This window comes from Spermophilus citellus (assembly GCF_964194105.1).
Source record: "Spermophilus citellus genome assembly, chromosome: 17".
NCBI lineage: Eukaryota > Metazoa > Chordata > Mammalia > Rodentia > Sciuridae > Spermophilus > Spermophilus citellus.
This window is the reverse complement of record NC_138199.1, coordinates 5,021,468-5,036,196: the sequence shown is the minus strand read 5'-3', so window position 1 is coordinate 5,036,196 and position 14,729 is coordinate 5,021,468. Positions and strand designations below refer to the sequence as shown.

The 14,729-nt window shown below is 40.7% G+C and overlaps 1 protein-coding gene across 5 annotated transcripts in view; it reads right to left on the bottom strand.

The window, feature by feature from the left end:
• The window catches only part of SPECC1 (sperm antigen with calponin homology and coiled-coil domains 1), a 280,506-nt gene extending 275,813 nt beyond the window's left edge, over positions 1–4,693 (bottom strand). For 2 of the 5 annotated variants that reach the window (XM_081270146.1, XM_081270145.1), the window contains exon 1: positions 4,350–4,567. The gene's annotated coding sequence lies outside the window, so the exon portion shown is untranslated. Of the gene's footprint in view, positions 1–4,136; positions 4,327–4,349; positions 4,568–4,600 lie in introns of those variants that run through there. The other 3 variants (XM_081270147.1, XM_081270149.1, XM_081270150.1) reach the window with 3 other exon arrangements.
• Between the last annotated feature and the right edge of the window lie 10,036 nt (positions 4,694–14,729).

The window sequence follows — 14,729 nt, the reverse complement described above, 5'->3', positions numbered from 1 at the left end:
GTCATAGAAAGTAGAAATGTAATTGCTAGAGCTAGAGGAGCAGATAATGGGTAGATTTCTGTTTTGCAAGATGAAAATGTTCTCAACAACACTGTGAATATACTTGACACTAGTAAACTATACACTTAAAAATGGTCAAATAGTAAATTTTGTGTTCGTATATTTTACAATTTTTATAAAAGATTAATAAGTAAAACAAAAAAATGTAGCTAGAAGCTAATCACTAGAGTAACAAGTCAAACAAAACAGAAAATTTAAAATAAATAAGTGAAAAAAATATGCCAGATAAATGCTAACAAAAAGAAAACATAACAATATTAATACCAGAAAAAATAGAATTAAAAGCAAAATAATTAAATGAGATGTATCTAGAGCACTTGCCTAGCATGTGTGAGGCACTGGGTTTGATTCTCAGCACAACATAAATGAATAAAATAAATGAATAAATAACATAAATGAATAAAATAAAGTCCATAAACATCTAAAAAAGTTTTAAAACTACAATTCAACCAGAAGATATAAAAATTGTGAATCTCGAAGCACTTAAAAACACAGCTTCAAAAATACAATGTATAGCTATATGTGGTGGTATATACCTGTAATCCCAGCAACTTGGGAGACTGAGGCAAGAGGATCCCAAGTTTGAGGCCACCCCTGGGCAATTTAATGAGACTCTGCCTCAAAATAAAATATAAAATAGAGTAGGGGGTGTAGTTCAGTGGTATAGCACATCTAGGTTCAATCCCCAGTACTACATACACAAAAAATAGAATGAATCAAAATATATACATGGTGTACACACACACACAAACACACATCAGTATTCACATAGCCAATAGAAGCATAACACAAAACATGTACAAGAATCACAGTGGAAATCTTTACCACAACTCTCATAATTAATAGGTTAAATAGAGGAAAAACAAATTAGAGAGATAGAGAACATGAACTATAACCAATAAACTTAAACTTCTACTCAATTTAAGGGCACTGGGAATAGTTATAAAAACTGACAGTTCATTAGACTACAAATTGATTTATATATATATATATATATATATATATATATATATATATATATATATAGTTGTATGTGAACACAATGCCTTTATTTTATTTTTTTGTGGTGCTGAATGTCGAACCCAGTGCCTCACGCTTGCTATTCGAGCGCTCTGCCACTGAGCCACAACCCCAGCCCAGATTTCTTTTTTTAATCTTTATTTTTCTTTCATTAGTGTGGCAAAATAGAAATCCCAACACTTTCCAGTTACAAAATATTTTTAAATATATATCTTTGAATTCAGTGGAAAAAAACATGGGGAAGCCAAAATTCAAGAATTCAGACAAAATAAAAGCATTAAAAACTTTTTAAAAAAATTGTAGATAGACAATTTTTTGCTAGGGTTACAGGCATGCGCCATCGCACCTGGCTTAAAATTATTTTAAAATTTGTTCCTTTCCTTCTTGTATCTAACCTTTAAATAACAAAAAACAAACAAAAACACTTTTCCTTCTCCCTCAAGTATCTTCTTTAGAAGTTCCTTCAGTGACAACAAATTCTTTGTTTTTATACTATCTCAAAATGTCTTGGGGCTGAGGTTGTAGCTTAGTGGTAGAGCACTTGCCTGGCATGTGTGAGGCACTGGGTTCGATCCTCAGCACTAAATAAAAATAAATAAACAAAATAAAGGTATTGTGTCTATCTGCAACTAATTTTTTAAATTTAAAATTAGTTGTTAGTGGACCTTTATTTTATTTGTTTATTTATATGTGGTGCTGAGAATTGAATCCAGTGTCTCACACATGCCAGGCATGTGCTCTACCACTGAGCCACAACTCCAGCCCTGAAACAATTAAAAAAAAAATTAATCCAGGGGCTGGGGTTGTGGCTCAGCAGCAGTGCGCTCACCTAGCATGTGCAAGGCCCTGGGTTCGATCTTCAGTACCACATAAAAATAAATAAATGAAATAAACATATTGTGTCCAACTACAACTAAAAAATAAAATATATACAAAAAGATTAATCCAAACTTTCAATTCAAAAGATTAGAGCTTAAAATACATTCAAATTAAGTAGAAAGATAAAGAATAAAAATCAATGAAATAGAAGAATAAAAATCAATAGGACTAATCAATAAATCCAAAATCTGGTTATTTGAAAGGATTAATAAAATAAGCAATCATTAAGCAGGTCTTACCAATAAAAAGAGAGAAAAAGCACCAGAAAGCATTAATATTAACAAGAAAGATAACATCATAAATACATGAGTTTATTTTCTTACTCTAGAATACTACATACATCATGTTAAAATATATTAAATTTTAATAATGCTAAGGATTTTCTATAAAAATAGAAAGTATTAAATTGACTTTGAAGAAATAGAAAACCTGAGAAATCAATGGTTATGAAAAAAAAATGAAAAGGAAGTTAAATACTGATATCAACTTCCTAAAAAACATCAGCAGGGCTGCAGATGTACCACAGTGGTAAAGGGCTTGCTTAGCATGGGTGAGGCTCTGAGTTCAATCCCCAAAACAGAAAAAAAGAAGGGAAAGAAGAAAGAAAACATAAGTAGCAGCCCAGGCAGTCTGCAGTCAAGTTCTGTGAAACTTCAAGAAACAGATAATTCTTCTGCTCCAGAGCACAGAAAATGATGGGAAGTTTCCCAACTTAATCAGTAAGGAGAGCAAAACCTTAATTATGAGCTCACAAAAATGGGGAAGGAAGAAAACTATATACCAATCTTGCTTATAAATATAGATAGCAAACCCCAAATAAAATGTTAGGTTATTGACTCTACCAAACTACCCAAAAGTGCACTTCAAAGTATCCCAAGATTTTAGAGGAAAAAAAAATCTAGCAGCATAATCACTTATGTTAGTAATTTTAAGATGGAAGCCTACATGGTCATATCAATGAATGCTATACAAAAGCATTTGGAAAAAGACCAAAGCACATCCCCAAGTTTTAAACTTAGGAATAAATACTAACATAAGATCACACACACACACTTAGTGATTTTACAGGAGAAGCATTCCCTTAAAATTAAGCCCAAAGAAGACGTCCTGTTTAACCTTTAAACTCAACACTGTCAAGAGAATGACCCATGGAAGAAAAGAAATAAGAAGCACAAAAATTAGAAAGAGACATATGGTGTTGCCTCTTAACAGACAACAAAATTATCTAACTGGAACAGCCAAACTAATCAGCTTAAAACTAGTATTGAGGGGCTGCGGTTGTAGCTCAGTGGTAGAGCCCTTGCCTTGCAAGTGTGAGGCACTGGGTTCGAACCTCAGCACCACAGAAAAATAAAATAAATAAAATAAAGGTATTGTATTCACCTACAACTAAAAATCACCAATTAAAAAAACTAGTATTAAAACATATACAGAGTTCGGTATGCAGGCTTAGCTTCGGATCTACATATTCAACTTGCTTGTTTTGAAAGTTAATTATGCAAAGCTATTTTCTATAGAATAAGCTATTAGGATTGACAAATTCATTCCCCCCCCATCCCCATCTTAAACGTTGAAATGAGTGTTTGAAACTGGATAACCAAAATCTGCTGAAACCAAAAATCGTTCTGAAGGGCTGAGTTGTGACTCTACTCAAAAACACTTTATCTCTCCCCTCCAGCTACTGCAGTTACTAATGGATAAGCATGTCAACCAGTCCAACATAATTCATCCGATAGAGGGCAAGGAAGAGCACCTTCACCCGAATCCCCCCCCCCCCGCCCCCAAAGCGTACACTGCTTATTATATAAACTTGCGTGCTGGCAAATGGAGCTCCCACAAAATAAAAATAAGATATTCGGAATCAAACTTGGTGTTTTAAAAAATAAGAACATAAAACTAATTTTGTTCAAGGCATTTGGGAAAGGTGGTTGTTACTGTTGCACTCACGACAGGCTCCGCATTACCGGGACACCCACAAGCATCCACCCGGTCCTCCTGGGCTCACCAGGTGCACTGCGCGGTGGCACCGCGAGCTAACCCTGGAGACCGGCACCGGCGCCCTTCCGAGGTCACCACAGGACAGGAAGCCGGGCAGAGCTCTGTGGGCGCGAGGATGGCCAAGGTCTTAGATCCTGACACTACACGGCAATACCCCCCCCCCCCTCATACACACACACCTCGGGCATCATCAAGGAGGATGTGGGAGGCTTCCCGGGCCCCAGGATCCCCGGCCAGGAGCGCCCATGCACCTGTCCCACCACTTCAAGGGCTAGGAATGCCTCCCAGGGCCACAGTCTTCGGGAGCCACCTGGCCCTCAGTCCGAGGATCCTGCGCCAATCACCTCCTCCCCAAGCCCGGAGAGGAGGGGGCGGCCACCTGACACTATCACCTGCAGCACTGGTCCCTCCATTCCCAGAGTGAGTCGGACCGAGCGTGACGTCCCTCTCCAACTGGGGACAGGACCTGCTGCACGAAGAGGTACCGGAGCCACACGGCAATCACCGCAGCGCGTCTTCCCAGAGGGGCAGTCCTGTGTCTCTGCGCCCGTAATCCCGGACTCTCGCTCGCCCGCTTAAATCGGGAAGACAACGCAACTAGGCTTAAAGGAACCAGTGGCCGGCGCAGCTCCTACTGACCCACCTCTTTAGGTTCCTGTTGGGCTTCCGCGGTGCCGTTGCAGCTCGCAGCAGCCCCGGCTCGCCGCGCTCGCGGATGCTCTGTCAAAGGTCCCAGGGATCCCCCCCCCCCGGCGCCTACCCCTCCATCCGCCTCTAGAGGGCGCGCGGCAGCTGGCGCGATGCTCCCTGGGAGATGTAGTCCAGGGGCTTCTGCATCTTCGACCTACCCTGCCTCCCTCCGGCTGCCTTGACCAGGTGGTCCATCCTTTCTTCTTGTTGTCTCCTCAAGCTTTCATCCTCGGCTCTTGGATAATCCATGTTGGGGGGCCTCTCATTGAGAGGCCTGGGTGCCCTTTCAGCACTCTAGACCAGTGTTCTTAAAGTGGCCCAGCACCTTCAGCATCTTGTGGGAACTTGATGAAAATACAAATTCTCCATCCCACAAAGGTTTTTCAATTTTTTTGTTTTGTTTTGTTTTGTTTTTGTAGTGCTAGGGATTGAACACAGGCCTCAAGCATACTAGGTAAATCCTGTGCCACTGAGCTACATCCCCGGCCCTATTTTTTTTTTAAGAGAGAGAGAATTTTTAATATTTATTTATTTATTTTAGTTTTCGGTCGACACAACATCTTTATTTTATTTTTATGTGGTGCTGAGGATCGAACCCAGTGCCCTGCGCATGCCAGGCGAGTGCGCTACCGCTTGAGCCACATCCCCAGCCCCCTATTTGGTTTTTACTGAATTAAAAACTGAAGCTGAGGCCCTGCAGTCTGCATTTATTGCAAACCCTTTGTGTGATTCTGACATACCCTCAAGTTTGAGAACTTGATTAAAATTCCCCTCACCCTACTCAAAGAACTCAAGTTTCCTATGGCATTACTTACATATATACACATTTATCTGTGTGTCCCTGTGCACTATGGGAGACCTAGGCATTTATGTCCCACCTAGATCTCCCCTCTTACTTTAGCCCTGTTACCCCAATGTCCACCCAACATTTTGAGTATGCCTCTGAGGCACCTGAAACTCAACCAGGTCAAGATCAAGTTCAATTTGGTTCTCCTCCAATGGGCCTCACATCCAGGGGCTGAAGAATGTTCACTGTATGTATTGACATGGTAGTCACTTAGTACCTCTATGAAAGCTTCAGGCACAGAATGACAGGACCTTGAGTCATATTTAAGGGAGTGAGGATCATAACCAACTCTTGCCAGATTGGTCGGGAGGGAGTTCCTGGTGACTGGATATGGAAGTGCTATTAAAGGAGAGTTTTTTTGGTTTAGTTTGGTTTGGGTTTGGTTTACAATGGAGAAATTTCAGCATATTTAAATATTTTTTATGAAAATAATTTTGTTGAGAGGGAGCTGTTGACCATCCTGGTGAGAAAATGATAGTTAATACTGCATGGTTCCTGAGCTTATTGTGTATGCACAAAGGGGGTGATAGAATCCCAGGCACTTGTAGAAGCATGAGCATATGCTAGTGGTTCTCCCCCACAAACATTTGGCAACATCTGAAGATATTCTTGGTTGCCACAACTGGAGGCCATGCTACTTGCATCTACTGGATAGAGGCCAGAGATCCTGTTAAACATTCTACAGTGAACAAGGCAGTCCCCACACCAAAGACTGATCTAACCCAAAACATCAACGAGTGGTGAGGTTGAGAAATCCTGGCCTAGGCAATAACAACTCCTCTATTATAAAGAGAGGAAAGGATGAAAGAAGAGGGGGCGGGTTGATAGAGGAAAGTCAGAGAAGTTTTCTCAGACCAGCATAGTGGCACATGCCTGTAATCCCAGCTACTCAGGAGGCTGAGGCAGGAGGATGGAAAGTTTTAGGCCTATATGGAAAACTTTAGTGAGACCAAAGTCTCAAAATAAAATTTAAAAAAAAAAAATGGGATTCAGCTCAGTGGTAGAGCTCTTGCCTAGCATGCTCAAGGCCCTGGGTTCAATCTCCGGTACCTCAAAAAACAAACAAGGGCTGATGCTGTAGTTCAGCAGCAGAGCACTCACCTAGCACGCGTGAGGCACTGGTTTCAATCCTCAGCACCACATAAAAATAAATGCATTCTGTGCATCTACAACTACAAAAAAAAAATCAATAGCATTTTCACTGAAAAAGTAAGAGTATAAGTTATTCGTGAGGTGGTTAGGAGTGTGTGTGTGTGTGTGTGTATGTGTGTGTGTGTGTATCAAAGGCAGAATTCTGGGCTGGGGATGTGGCTCAAGCGTAGTGCACTCGCTTGGCATACGCGGGGTGCTGGGTTCAGGGGCGCTGGGTTCGATCCTCAGCACCACATAAAAATAAAATAAAGATGTAGTGTCAAAAAATAAATAAATAAATAAAAATGTAAAAAAAGATGTAGTGTCCATCAAAAACTAAAAGATAAATATTAAAAAATTGTCTCTCTCTCAAAAAAAAAAATCAAAGGCAGAATTCTGGGATCTAAGCTGATGGAGAAGAGAAATGAAGGGGAGAGCCAAATGTTTGGGAGAAAGCAGTTCAACAATCTAGGAATTTTGATGTTGCCCAATTTATCTTATTAAAGTAATTGAAAAACCCAGCCAGAGAAGAGTTTCTGTTAAGAGAATCAGGATAGTATCTGATGACCAGGTCAGGATGAGAATGGATGGTGTCACAGACTGGGTGTACCCCTTCCCCCAAATTAATATGTTGTGACCCAATTCCCAGTGCAATGGTGTTTACAGGTGGGGCCTTTTCAAGGTAGTTAGGTGGAGATCTCATGACTGGGATTAGTGAGACCTCAAGAGCTCCCTTCACCATTTCATCCAGTGAGAAAATAGCAAGAAGGTGCCATCTATGGCCCAGGATGGAGGCCTTAGCAGACACCAAACATGCTTTGGTCTTAGATTTCTCAGCCTCTAGAACTATGAGGAATACATTTCTTTTGTTTAAACCACCCAGACTATGGTGTTTTTGTTACAGCATCCAAACAGACAACTAGACAGATGGCAAGCATGGAGTAGAGTTCGGGCCACCATGTATCCATTATGGATTGTGCAGTGCCCAAGCTGCCCTGGATATAGGAGTGGCATACACTGAGAGGCCAAGGTTGTGCACATGGATGTGGAAACCAGCCACAAACATGGCTGAACACTTTTTGCATCACTGGTGAATAACATTTCAATGAATAATAAAGTAATAAGGAAGAAGAGAGAGTGATAAAGTCCAATGTTTAAAGTTTTAAAAAAGCAGAACTTTTGACAAAAGTGTAGAAGAAGCATGCTCTACATTTTTAGAAGATAGCAGATTCAGGTGTCCTCGGGGACATTTGCATTTCAATCAAAGCAGATGTGGGAGCTACTCCGAGAGCTTAAGCTTCGAAGAGGATTTGCAGGTTATGGAGTTGAAGTTGTGGGGGACTGTGGGCCAGGACAGGAAAAGTCTGAGAGGAAGACAAGTGGGACAGGGAGCAGATGAAAGAGCATCTATTTTAGATTATTTTTTTGTGGGGGTGGGATACTGGGGATTGAACCCAGGGGCACTTAACCACTAAGCCACATTTTTATATTTTATTTAGAGACAGGGTCTTGCTGAGTTGCTTATAACCTCACTAAGTTGCTGAGGCTGGCTTTGATCCTCCTGCCTCAGCCTCCAAGCCGCTGGGATTATAGGCATTTGCCACAGCACCCAGCTATTTTAGATTCTTAACTTAGTACCTCATCAAGGTTCACCCATAAAGAAGAATAAAATAATGGCATTTGCCAGTAAGTCGATAGAACTGGAGACTGTCACGCTACATGAAGTAAGACAATCCCCCCAACCAAAGGCCAACTGTTCTTTCTGATTTGTGGATGCTAACCCAATACAAGGGAGGTTGGGGAGGGGAATAATAGAAATCCATTGGATTACACAAAGGGAAATGAAGGGAAGAATGGGAGGGGAACAGGAAAGACAGTAAAATTAATCTGACATAACTTTCCTAGCCTTATATTTGAATACACCACCAGGGTACTCTGCATCATGTACAGCCACAAGTGTGGGATCCTAAATAGAGTAAGTTATACTCTATGTATATAACTTGCCAAAATATATTCTACTCTCATGTATATATGTTCTAAAAAGAACATATAAAATAAAATAAATTTTTTTAAAAATTTCACTTTGGGGCTGGGGATGTGGCTCAAGCGGTAGCGCGCTCGCCTGGCATGCGTGCGGCCCGGGTTCGATCCTCAGCACCACATACCAACAAAGATGTTGTGTCCGCCGAGAACTAAGAAATAAATATTAAAAATTCTCTCTCTCTCTCTCTCTCTCTCTCCCCCCTCTCTCACTCTCTCTTTAAAAAAAAAAAAAATTTACTTTGGGGCTGGGGATGTGGCTCAAGCGGTAGCGCGCTCGCCTGGCATGCGTGCTGCCCGGGTTCGATCCTCAGCACCACATACCAACAAAGATGTTGTTTCCGCCGAAGGCTAAAAAATAAATATTAAAAAAAACAAAAAACAAAAACTCTCTCTCTCTCTTAAAAAAAAGGGAAAAAAATAAAAATTTTACTTTGAGGCAGGGTCTTGCTAAATTGTTTGAGCTGGCCTCAAATTTGGGATTATCCTCCCAAGTAGCTGGCATTACAGGTGTGTGCCACTATGCTTTAGTGGTCTTAATCCATGATCAATTGGACCCCACTGCTTGGGCCTGTGACCGTGCATTGTGTGGGAGTGACAGAGCAAAACAGCTCATCTCATGGCCAGGAAGAAAAGGAGAGCAAAAGAAAGGCTTTGTGGTCCCAACATCCCTTTCTTTTTTTCTTTTCTTTTCTTTCTTTTTTTTTTTTTTTTTAGAATTTTAATATTTATTTTTTAGTTTTCGGCGGACACAACATCTTTGTTGGTATGTGGTGCTGAGGATCAAACCCCGGTGGCACGTATGCCAGGCGAGCGCGCTACCGCTTGAGCCACATCCCCAGCCCCCAACATCCCTTTCAGGGCATGCCCCCAATGGCCTGAAGACCTCCTACTAGGCCTAACCTCTCAAAGGTTCTCCGACCCCGCAGTACGGCCATACTTGAGATCAAACTTTTAATACCTGGGCCTTCAAGGGACATGTGCTATGGCACCACTCTTGAGCATTTCCTCATGATTCTATTTCCATGCCATTCAAGTAGATTCCTTCTGTGCTTAAGAGAACCAGAGATGGGCTGGGGGGGTCGTGACTCAGTGGTAGGGAGCGCGTGCCTAGCATGTGTGAGGCACTGGGATGGAGTCTCAGCATCACATATAAATAAATGAATAAAATAAAGGTCCATCAACATCTAAAAAAATTTTTTTAAAAGGGAACCAGAGGTGATTTCTGTTGCTGGAAATCAATAAATTTGGTGAAACTGAAGTTTCTATATACTTAAATCCTTTCTCCAATCAGGCAATGCCTAGCCTACCCTTAAGTAGTTCTTGTGGTAATTCACTCATTCATTTATTTTTTCAACAAACTCTGGATCAAAGACTGAGGATACAAAGATATTAAAGTTATAGTGCACATCTAGTTTAGTTGAGGGGAAAATCTGCACTTCAAAGGAGGCTAGAATGTACAACCTGAGACCTTTCTGAAATCAATGCAGTAATTTAAATTTGGGACCAACAATCACAGCAATAAGATAGGAATAACACTTTGGTACATTTAGCTTGCACTGAAATAAACCATTGAAAATATAAAAAGGAAGCTTGGGGTTCTGGATTCCATCCTTGATATATATGTTAGTTAGATGATGTTAGTTACATGATGGTTAGTAGGGACCAGGGTGTAGTTGGTTGTGATGAATAACTTCTAATGTTCTATAGCACAGTAGGCTAATTATGGTTGTCAATTAATTGTAGATTTCAAAACAGATAGTAGAGAGGATTTAAAGGTTATGAACAGAAGGTTATGATCAGGTTATGGGTATGTCAATTGCTCTGAAGTGATTATTACACATTGTATACATGAATGAAATTTCACAATGTACCCCATAAACATGTTCAATTATTGTATGTAAATTTGTTTAACTTTAAAAAATGAAATAAATAGGGCTGGGGATGTGGCTCAAGCCGTAGCGCGCTTGCCTGGCATGCGTGCGGCCCAGGTTCGATCCTCAGCACCACATACCAACAAAGATGTTGTGTCTGCCGAGAACTAAAAAATAAATATTAAAAATTCTCTCTCTCTCTCTCTCTCTCTCTCAAAAAAAAAAAAAATGAAATAAACTGCCATTGCTACTTGCCTGGATCTTAAGTAACTCAAGTGTATTTCTGTTTGCTCTTGTCATTAACAACAAAAGGACCCAGCTCCCTGCAGAGGTTTATATTTGGATTTTTGCTGCCACCTAGAGGACTGATTTAATATTGACCCGTGTGAAAAATTCAGAGCCCTAGGCTTGTGGCTGCTTCCTATCTATCAGACCCCCTGAGCATAGTTCTGTGTTCAGGTATGTGCCTCCTCTACTAATCTGTACTTCTAAAGGGCAGCAACAGGATATAATCTTCTATGCATTCACCCTATGGCCTTGCATGCATGGAGTGGGGGTAGACCTTCGATATAAATCAATAACCAAAGTAATAAAAACATTTCAACAATAGCAGCAATAGCAGCTTCCTTCTGTTGAATACCTTTAAAAAGGCCAAACTCTGTTCTAGGCACTTCCTACATACTGTTTTTATATGGAACACTACCCTAGGAGGTAGATGATTTTCCTATTTTACACATATCATTCATCAAATGTCAGTCCCTTAACCACCAGATTTGCCAAACCAAATCTTTATGCAGTATGGTATAAAGAAAGGGGCTTTGGAGATAGAACTGTATTCCAATCCTCAGCTCTGCCTTTTATTTGCTGTAAGAGCTTAGGCAATTTATTTAACCTCTCAGAAGACTTGTTTTCTCATTCACGAAATGAGGCAAATAATAATATCTACCATCCCAGGTGTCATTAGAATTAAATGCAACATTATGTTTAATGAAATGAAAAGTCCCTTGGACAATATCTGGCATACTGTGTGTACTAGAAAAGGAGAGATTTACCTCTCTATCTTTTTAATGGATACTTAGAATCTCAGAAATGATCCTGATAATAGAATATTGCTGAAACGCTATCTAGAGTCATTTAATATAATTGTGGGTCGTGGGCAAGTAAAGGAGCGGGTAAGAGGGTGGATTATAAAGCTTTAGGCTCAGTAGTCTGCTTTTAGGGAGGGTAAAAAAATCAAATAAAACACTTAAAGACTTTACTATCTACATTTTTAACACTGCTGCTCATTATAATTACCCAGACTGATTAGACTAAAGCCTATTTGAGACTCTTGCATCTGCAAAATGAAAGCTATCATAGGGATTAAGTTAAAACAGCAAACAAAACTATGTCTAGCAGGTGCCCCAAGTGACAGGTGCTATTATCACTGCGGTGGTCATTACTGTTGCTATCATTATGTGTGAAAGGGTTGAGTTTTCTGATCCATAGATGGTGGTAATTATGTGAGACTGTTGCTAAGATCCCTTCTAGCTTTGACAATCATTAATTCTAGTGTCCTCTGGAGAATATATTTGAGACATCCTGGGCAAAGGACCATGCAAGAACTACAAACATGGCAACTTATTTGACTTTGGAAACTCAGCAATTCCTGATAAGTTAGGACTCAATTGTCCCTTGTGTGTGTACAAAACATAACAATCAAGACAGATTATTCTAACATTTCATTTACTCAGCTTCTTCTGATCCCTGTCTCCCAGCAGCATTTGAAAGATATGGCAAACTCATGAGTTGTAAAGATTCCCTGGAGGGCTGGGCATACAGTTCAGTTGTTAGAGTGCTTGCCTTGCATGCACAAGGCCCTGGGTTCAATCCCTGGAATCCATTTAACCTTGTGATTTTTACAAACATATTCCCTTGGCTTCATTCAGGGACACCCTGAACTTGCTGTCTGGAGTGGGAGTATTCGCCCACTGTTTCCCACCCCTCTCCTCTCAGTCTCATCTGGTTCTGTATCCAACTCTGTATTGGCTCTGCATGGCTTCATGAAGGGGTAACCTGATAGCACCTCACCTCCCTCCCCTACTATGCATGTCTCCCCTTCTCTGGGCTTCCATATTGACCAGGTCATGAGGTGTATTTTTAGCCATGAATCGAAAGAATTAATGCCCTGTGGGGTGAATCATTGATCAATGGGAGCTGGTGGATAAATAGTTCCTGATTTATACAGGTTGTTAAGTAACATTCCTACAGATCTACAGATCTTTTCACCTGGTGGTGACCAACTCAATAACTATTGTGCATCTCCCTCCTACCTGGCTCACTCCCCTTATTTCTCCTTCCTTCTCTTTGGGACTGGACTTCTTAACATGGCTTTGCTATGAGCCCTCTATCTTAGGTTTTGCTTTCTGAGTCACTTAGGTACTTAAGCACTAGGTGGCTCCAAAAGAGGGTTAGGATTTGGGGGTTAGATTATTCACCTATGTCTTAGTCTATTCACCAGTATCTTAGGCTATTATGACCAAATACCAAGGACTGGATGGCTTATAAACAACAGAAATTTATTTATCATGGTTCTGGAACCTGTGGACTCCAAAATCAAAGTGCTGGTAGATTGTGTCTGGGGGAGGTCTCTTTTCTGGGTTATAGATGGTAACTTGCATCTGTGTCCTCTTGTGGTGGAAATAGTAAGGGGTCTCTCTGGGAACTCTCTTATATGGGTATTAGTTCATGAATTTGGGGAGGATACAAACATTTAGACCATAGCAATCAGTATGACAGCAGTAAGACTATTATTAGTGGTGAGTAGAGGTACAAATAATCTCTTGCAAGAAGTAGCATCAAAAGTAATTAGGCTGTCAGTTTTGATTAATTTTTTATTAGAGTTATACATAGAAATTGAGGGGTTTTTTGAGGGGATACTAGGGATTGAACTCAGGTGTACTCGATCAGTGAGCCACATCCCCAGCCCTATTTTGTATTTTATTTAGAGACAAGGTCTCACTGAATTGCTTAGCACCTTGCCATTGCTAAGGCTGGCTTTGAACTTGTGATCCTCCTGCCTCAGCCTTCTGAGCTGCTAGAATTACAGGTAAGAACCACCATGTCTGGCAGTTGGGTTCATTTTTAACAAAATCATACATTCATGGAACTTGATTCACTCCATTTTAGTTCCTGATCCCCCACTTTCCCTCTCCTCCTCCCTCCTCCATTGTCCTTTCACTCATTTACTTTTGACTGGTGCTTTCTATACCTACATAAAGGTGAAATTCCCTGTGGTATATGTTATAATTAATTGAGAAGCTTGGGGATAGATTGTATCTGTGCTACTTAAGTTGTGTGGAAGTGCTATGACCTGAAATTTTGCATCCCCTGTCCCCAAATTCATATGTTGAGATACTAACCACCATCTGATGTATTTGGAGGTGGAGCCCTTGGGAGGAGATGATGTCATGAGGATGGAGACTTCAGGAAGGGGACGCTACAGGAGGCCCCCCAAGAGGTCTTTGCCCCTTACCATGTGAGCCCTCAGCAAGCAGGTGTCATCTGTGAGCTAAAAAGTGACCCCTACCAGGCACCAAATCTCTGAGCAACTTGCTCTTGGAATTCTAGCCTCCAGGACTAACAGAAATTAGTTTCTCTTGTTTATAAGCCCCTTGGCCTGTGGTATTTTGTTATAGCAGCCCAAACAGACAAAGATGGAAAGTAATGTTAATTTTCAGGACTAGTAATCTGGCTTCTAGTAGATAAATTAAATGTAATGCTCAGAGTATCCAATTGCCAATATATTGTGAAAGTCATAGGATTCATTTGGTAGCATTTCTTTCTTTTCCTTTTTCTCTTTTTTTTTCTTTATTTTATTTTATTTATTTATTTATTTATTTTTTTTTTTTTGGTGTCTGTGTAGGGGGTGGTGCATGTGTGCTAGAAATTAAACCCAGGACTTCATGCACACCAAACATACACTCTACAACTGAGTTATATACCCACCTCTATGACAGCATTGAGGAAGTAGTTGCAGAAAGAGTGCTGACAATCAGACCCCAAATCTCACTATTAGAGCAGGAGAGTTAAACCAGGTGTGGTGGCACCCGCCTGTAATCCCAGCAACTCAGGAGGCTGAGGCAGGATTGCAAGTTTGAGGCCAGCCTGGGCAATTTAGTGAGACCCTACCTCAAAATAAAAAGGACTGG